The following is an 8,030-nucleotide window of genomic DNA, read 5'->3' as shown; positions in this document are numbered from 1 at the left end:
AGAGGCCGCTGAGCAAATGAAGCACAAGGACAGAAAAAAAAGTGTGTGTTGAGATTAAAGAGGAAAGAAATGAATTAACGGGTCACCCTGCAGGAACCGGCTGTAACAAAGCCGGCCTCGACCTCTATTATGTTGTTTTCCTGTTTTTGAAAAAGCTATTCTCTCTTTAGGTGTATAAGTAAACGAAGCACAATACAATGCACGCAAACTGTTCCGAGTTTTCTGTTCATGTCAGGGAAGGAACTCGCATGACCGGTCGACAAAGAAAATCTGGAGCGGCTAAATACTCGTGGGCTGAGATGACACTAATTTTCTTAAACCACAAGTGCTTTTTAATATTGAAAAAACAGAATAACCACTCACCACATAATACTGTTGTGAAATTAATACTGTTCTAACGATCCACACCGAGAAGGGAAGTCACAGAGGGAGTAAAGAGGGTGATTGTTATGTTGTACGTGTCATAATGAAATAAAGAAAAAACTTGCTCTGCTGAGTGTTGAAACGTCTTTAATATGTAAGATACTCGTTTGACTTTGGTCTTGATCCTGAATAATTGTGCTCGGGAGAAGAATTTGATTCATTCAACTTTTGAATTTCTCAGTGGATCTCAGTTCACTGGAGCAAAAGGCAGAGTTGTTTCTACCTCTGAACATTGTCTCAGTTCGACAGGAACATGTCTCGTTGAAAGATTTATTCTGTAACTTGCAGAAAATGTACTTTTAACTTGAAAAAGCAAATTGAATCGAGAGAAAAAAGACACTTAGCTGAAAAACGAATTAAAACCAAAAATCTATCGTAGGTACTGGTAGTCTTCTCTGTGTTTATGTGGACACGAAAATATTCTGACAAACGTAGACATTATTTTCATTATGATGTTTACATGAGTTGATTAACAATATTCATTATAAACTCATTTACATTACGTCCTACTACGATTAAGACGTATTTACATCATGTGACAAAAATCGGACAAATCCACGAGGGCTGAGTTTTCCAGGTATTTAGAACAAATAAAAATACTGGATGATGCTAAGATTTTGACCTGATGATGGGTCTAAATGAAAACGTTACGGCATCAACCAGGTTACTATAATTCATCCTCTGGGGACCATGAGTATCTGGACTGAATTTCATGGCTCCCACTCCAGACTGATAAATTCCATTGTAAACCAAAATGTTACACCGACACCAACAGACGAGAAAACAAACTAAAGTGCTCAGAGATGGGGCCTTGATAATAAAAGTGATTACACACAAATCAAAAATAACAACTGTCCGACCTTTAGTTGTTGGTCTTTAAATGGGAATTACAGTGATTTTACTCATCAGGTTTAAAGTAGAGTGTAGAACAATGTTGTTAAAAACCCTTCATGGCTCCAGAGTGGCTGATTGACAGTGTTATGATGCAAAGCTAAATCAGAGGAGCAGCTTTCTGATAGCAACAGTAGATTAGCTCCACATAATGCAAATGGGAAACCTGATTTTTTAATCATAGAACGTTAAAAGAACTGTAATTACAGTGCTAATCTCACATCCACCCGTGTAAACTCAGAAAACAGTTAGATTAATTACTGTTTGATGAAGTCTTTATTGTCCAAATTACCTATTTATAATGTGCCGTAGAATTCTCAGGCTGTATTTTGTATCAGTCCTGCAGAGTTTTATATCTCTATATAAAATTATAAAACGTTATTAAGCTGAAGCAGAGACTATGTGTCATCTGTGTGAGTGATCTGTCCTGCAGCCCTGTCCTCTTTGACAGTCAGACACTGGTGGCAGGTTGAAAGAGAACATACTGCACACGTATGTTAGAACCGACTCATACACACGTTCTTTGCTGAAATGACACATTGTCGACATTCCTAACCACTGTAAAGAGAATGTACATTTTCCTACTGGCACCAGTCTCCCACTTCCATGCTTAAAATCCACTCAACAACTTCGAATGTGACCATACTCCTGCCGTATTAAAAATGAATACAGCTACTCTGAACTGTATTCATGATCCGCGTAGTTTTGACCTTTAGCTGTGGCTCTTGTTCCATTTGTTTCCCACCGTCACGGACAAGACCCCCGCAGCCACTCACTGCCTCTGCGAGCAGCGGCAATGTGACATTTCACAGCATCGCTGCCTGATGCCATGCAGGGGGGGGGGGGGCGAGGTCGCACCACGCGCCCCGGGCGGAACCAGGGCAGACCTCGAGTCAGAGGGGAGAGGACGTCCGAACAATTGGAGCAACAACAATCTGGCGTTCGTACCGTGCATGAAAACGTCTGCATTTTAATTTAAATCGCAACTGCTTCCACTTCCACTGCTGGATAATAATAGCTGGTTGGATAATGATTCACAGTCGTGTGGTGTGATTCTGAATATGTGCTTTAAATACTTGAGTTTATTATTCACATACAAAGTCATGTTCTCTATTATTATCATAGAGATTGAGCCTCTGGCTGTCCTGTCATAATACGACCAAATTAGAATTACATTTCCAACTTTAAACTCAAATACACCGCACTTGTATTCTACATCTCAGCTGCACTGAATGATCAGTGAAGTCCATAAAGGTGGAACTGCTCTGGTGGAAGAAATGTTCACTGATGCTACAGAAAATTTGAAAAGTGTCACTTTTTTAGTGTTCCAGCCTTTGGTGGAAGTGAGAAAACACATTTAGCAAACAGTCGGTCCTCTGTCCTTGCAGCATCACAACACTCAATATGATCTTCCACTCAAAAGCCAAATAACAGTGTCGCCACCTGCACGGCATCGTACCACTCTAGCTTCCTGGTACTCTATACTGGTAATGATTTGCCACCATCAGAAACAGAATGTGGAAAAGATCGCAGAGAGAAAGACGATTAAACACCCACATGTTCTGAAATCTTCTTCCACTTCTTCTCCTCTGTCAAACACCAGATGACCCCAGGGTTCATGTTCTACCTTTATATGCCCAGGTATTGTTTTTATAATGCATTACAGCCAAGTGGGCAGCTTGGATGAGATGGAACAAACTATAGTGTTGTCCACATTTAGCTCACACTCAGCAGGAGGCACTTACATCGAGTGGGACGCAGTGATGGTGCATGAAAGCAAAACAGGTATGAGTCCTTGAAAACCTTCCTGTGATAATAAGAGTTACCATGAAAGAGAGGCGAGAAAGATGGAGAAAAGGATCAGAGTTAAATGGAAAAGGAAGAATGAAGAAAGATGAGAGAGAAAACATGCACCAGACAAGACGCTGATGGGACTGATATGTGTGAGGGTGTGAAATTTGATGCAGATCAAAATCAAAATCTGTATCTTGATAATTCAACTTTTGCTTTGTGAGGGGACTGTTTTTCTTTTTATAAGTGAAAGTTCTTTACAAATACTTAGTAACTCAATACTCAGTGCCTCAGGTGAGATGAAGACATTTGACTGAAAAGACCAGAGGTGGCTGGAGTTCATTGTGGAGGCTGCAGTTTGTGTTGCTGTTGAACTGAAAGGACATTTTTATTATTTTGTCCACACTGTTTATATCTAAGAGGGCAGGCTATATATAAGAAACACAACCTGTTATAATGCATTACAGTTCAACGGCAACACAAACTGCAGCCTCCAACAAAAGAGAGTGAACTTTATAAGGATGGAGAAGGTGGAATTAGGAGGAGCTGCTGTATTCAGCTGCAGTAATTTCGGATTACGGATTGCGTTAGAACCTGGCAGCAGAGTGAGAGTAAAGACTGTGTTTCTGTTCCTGTGTTTCAAGGTGATGTAAGAACACACGCAACAAAAATGGTGTCCCAGGCTAATACAAGAGTCTGCACACACGCAGCAAATGTCTTTTAACGTCAGAGCTCATGCATGAAATGTGCAGAATCATCTTTAAAATAAAGTCTCTTGAAAAGACCCAATCGATTGATGTCTTATTTCTCCAGGGACAGATTCTTGCAGTCTGTATAGTCGGAGGTTTGGCTCGGTTGGCTTCAAGCAGACCAGTCATCTGTTCTTTGTGATTCAAAGCGGAGACGTTTTTTCAGTCTAACAGCTTCTACTGGGAAAGTGAAGTGGATGTTTTCCGGCGAAGCAACAACTACTTTCAGGTTCTGAATTCAGACGACAACCTGCATCACAAAGTCCTTCTGAGACGAGCCAGCCACTTGCAAAATAATGCTAAGTCACACGCGGTCATGTGAAAGGTTCACATGTAATTATGGTAATCCCAACATGCAAAATTCATCATGGAAGGGAAATTTGTTTACGAGACAGGAATCTATCTCCGTGTGCTGCATCAGCCGCATTATTATCATATGCACCGTTATCTGGATGCAAACACACTTTGCAGGGGGTCCATTTCTCATTTTAATTCCACTATAAAGTAGCACTGATGAGTGACCACCGAGGCTCAACCCTTCTGCATCTTTAATGCTCTTCCTGCTTGCACAGTGTCAGTAGCCATAAAACTGCAGCCTAATGCTCTGAAGGTGGAAAATGGCTCCACTATCAGTTCAGTTTTGCTCAAATCTCGGCTTTTAGCGTCGGCGGGCGAAGGCAATTCAGAGAAATAAGGCCGACAATGAGCATCAAGCACCCAGTGCAAGCAGCGCCAACGCCATGCCGGGATAATGGCTGCCGTGTCAGAGAGAGCGAGTTATTAAAAATGCAAAACCCATTTATACAGTATGTAAAATTGAGCAGATTAAAAATATATGTGCCCTGTGTCCATGAGAGGTAAAGCTGCTGCTGCCGTGTTTTCTGCGCAACAATGACGGCGGCAAATTTGTGGGGGTCAGGAGGGGGGGACAAGCACGTGCACCAGACAAAATGCATCAGCACATACAGGTATTCATATGGAGAACACACAAACACACACACACACGGAATAAAAAAGCGATGAGTCTGAAATTGGATTTTTACTGTAGTGGAACTCTTGCAAATTTAACCAGGAGTAAACAAAGCTCAGACTGGAGGATGCGATGCGTTTAAAAAAATAAAAAAAAGTTTGTTCCAACTTCTGTGTCGTTCTCTGTGCAGGGGTGAAAGTTACGGAGGCAGTCGTGGCTTGTTTGTGCAAGGAAACCAAACCGGTTGGTTTTCTGAATAGTTTCCCTTTGCATGACCCGGCTTCAAGGACTTAAGAGTTGAAGAGATACTTGTAGACAGTGTTTGTTTCACTGCCAGAGGGTGCGGCCGAAATTACTGTTAAAATACTCCTGGAGGCTCCGGGCTGCGAGTAACGACGATCGCAGCAGCGGCAACGTGTGAGAGCAGCCGGGGTCATCGTGGACAAGTGAACTCATTAGTCACAACTGCTTGACTACAGAGATCTGACATGTGGCTGAATACGATGTGCACACGGACATCCGAGATCTAAATGATGTGAAAACAGCTGAATTATATTCATTAACAGATATAGAAGCACGAGAGCGTGTTTCAGGTTCAGCTGTTTCACCGTCAGAGGCTAATTTTAGGCTTTTGGCTCATGTGACGACTTCAGTGGAGTTTTCTGACCAAACTTCTGTCCGACGCATTTGATGGTTTGCTCTATGATGGCTTTTATCTTGTTTGAGAATACGTTTCTTTAGAAGTAACGATGAAAAATAAAATAATCAAACTCCCTGGATAAATATATAAATGGATTAATTAAACGTTTAAAGTTATCGCTGAAAACCAGGGCTCTAAATCAAACCAAATCTTACAAATTTTACTACAGTTTTCACATTGCATGAATCAGAGAAATTCCACATTTAAAACAATTCGTTGATCTATTTCTATTACATTTGTTGACTTTGTGTCTTCAGATTATTCTAGCTTGGATAAAATGTAGATTTGCATTGACAGTAATTCAATGTGTCAGGGCACAGTAACAGTGAAATGGAAGCTAATATCACGGGTCAAACTTCACCAAAGTGGAACTCCCTGCTAGGCCGTGCTGCAAATTTTATATTTCACCTACACGCTCTCAAAGATTAGAAGTGAACGGGAGGCAAAGGTCTGCAACAGAAACTTACGTTATGCTTATTTATGACCAGGCCCTGATTCCAGCATTAACCCCAATGTAAGATTAATGTAATTTCTATTTAAATCTTGTGTCTCTACGAAACAGGATTTCTACAGGCTTCTGTAATCGCACCGGTTAATCAAAATTTAAATGAAACAGCTTTGCGTGTATTGAAAAAGTGTCCAAAAAGTCCCAATATATCACAGAAGATTCAGAAACACATCCTCCCATTAAAGATGCTGGAAGCAGGGAATTGTTGACATTTTTGCTGAAATGGCAACACATCATCTGGGCCCTGCTCTCGTAGCTTCGCCTCACATAACACTGTTTTTCTCCAGCAGCAGAACGGTCCCTAGCAACCTCGTGCTCTGGTGTGAGTGTAAAAAAAAACAACCCAAAAAACAAAACAGGAAGCCTCACTCTGCTCATTCCGAATTTAGCTGGAGGGTAAATGGCTGCCCTCAGGTGTTTGAAATGCCAATCTTCTGGTACATGTTTGCACACACGCACACAGATGTGCGTCTTCACAAGCGACTGCGCTGAAACGCTCCAGATGGCCGAGCAGAATGTTTTGTGCTAATTTCCCCTGTGAAGCATACGAACAGAAATATCTCCCACAAAACCCCCGGTCCGACCAACGCCGAGGCATAAGGACCTAACAACCGCACACACACAACCAGCAGACTGCTTTCTGCACAGAGACCTTCTCACACATGCAGACATAACCGTGTTTACACAGAGGAACCGCAGCCTGTGGTCAGTAAATCACATTTCAGGTGGATCTTCCCTTTTCTATAAATAACTTCACTGACTGCCCAGCACTGATAATAAAAATCTGACAAAAACAACAAAAACCAAATAGATTATATTTGTATTCATGCCAGCAGCAAATAGCTCTAAGGATATCAGTGTCTCTCACTCAAATATCTCAGGGACTTTGATGATGACCCTCTGAGGTTTTCTCGAGGAGGGCTGTGGCTCAGGAGGTAGAGAGGGTCGTCCACTAACCAGAAGGCCGGTGGTCCGATCCCTGGCTTCTCCAGTCTGTATTATTAATTGTCATTGGATAAGATACTTATCCCCAAACAGAGGGGCAGACAGTGTATGAATGATGTGATGGGAAAACTCTCTGGGGATGATCAGACGAAATGTGAAGCTGGATTGCCATGAAATTTCAGAACAGACATTCACGGTGCCCTGAGGATGAACCCTAAAAAATGTTCACGTTGTGCAGACAGCAGGTCAACCGTCACATATTAATAACTACTGCATAATTTGCCTGGAAGTTTTTATGCCCCCTCAGAATGAATTTTAATAACCCTGAATTTGTAGTGCCATCATCAGGTCAAAATATTAATTTGTCCTGTTCATGCATAACAAAGTGTTCTCGTCTCTTCCTCAACACAAACTACAGCCTCAGCTGTGCTGGTCCTGACGTGCAAAGCTAAAATGTTGAATCCTGTAAAAACTATAGCTGCTGACACTTAATATTATATCTTATATTGATTATACACTTAGCTGAAAAATGTGCAGCTGAGGAAAAAGGGTCTGGACTTTCCAAAGAGACTGATTTCCCTCATCCTAACTAAAAGAAAGCAAACAGTGCAGCATTGTGAGCTTTCAGTCACAAAGAGTCACGGCGCTGAATGCATGCTCGGCTGCAGCCCCGGCACTGAGAGGAAAAAGCAGGAATCAGCTGACTGGAGGAAAGCGGCGTCCTGGCACTCGGGCGTCTGCTGCCGCACATCTGGCATTTAAAAAGCCTCGGTGTAAAGGCGCTGACGTGACTGTTTCGCGCTGTGCTCGCTCTCTGTTTTCAGCCACCTGGTTGTTTGGTCGCTGTTGTTAATGCACGACACTGAATCCAGCGTCTGTACTTCCCCTGCAACCAAATGTCACAAATAGTTATTATGAGTTAATTGATTTTTTACGATTGTCTTCTTCTTGCTGGACATAGGAGTTCATTTTAAGAGGTTGTACAGTGAAAGAAGAGAAGTAGATGTTAGCAGCTCTGTGCATGCATCCGTCATTCAGCACAAATCTATACCA

Source organism: Limanda limanda, chromosome 21 (genome assembly GCF_963576545.1).
Source record: "Limanda limanda chromosome 21, fLimLim1.1, whole genome shotgun sequence".
Taxonomy (NCBI): Eukaryota; Metazoa; Chordata; class Actinopteri; order Pleuronectiformes; family Pleuronectidae; genus Limanda; species Limanda limanda.
Note: the sequence above shows the minus strand (reverse complement) of the source record.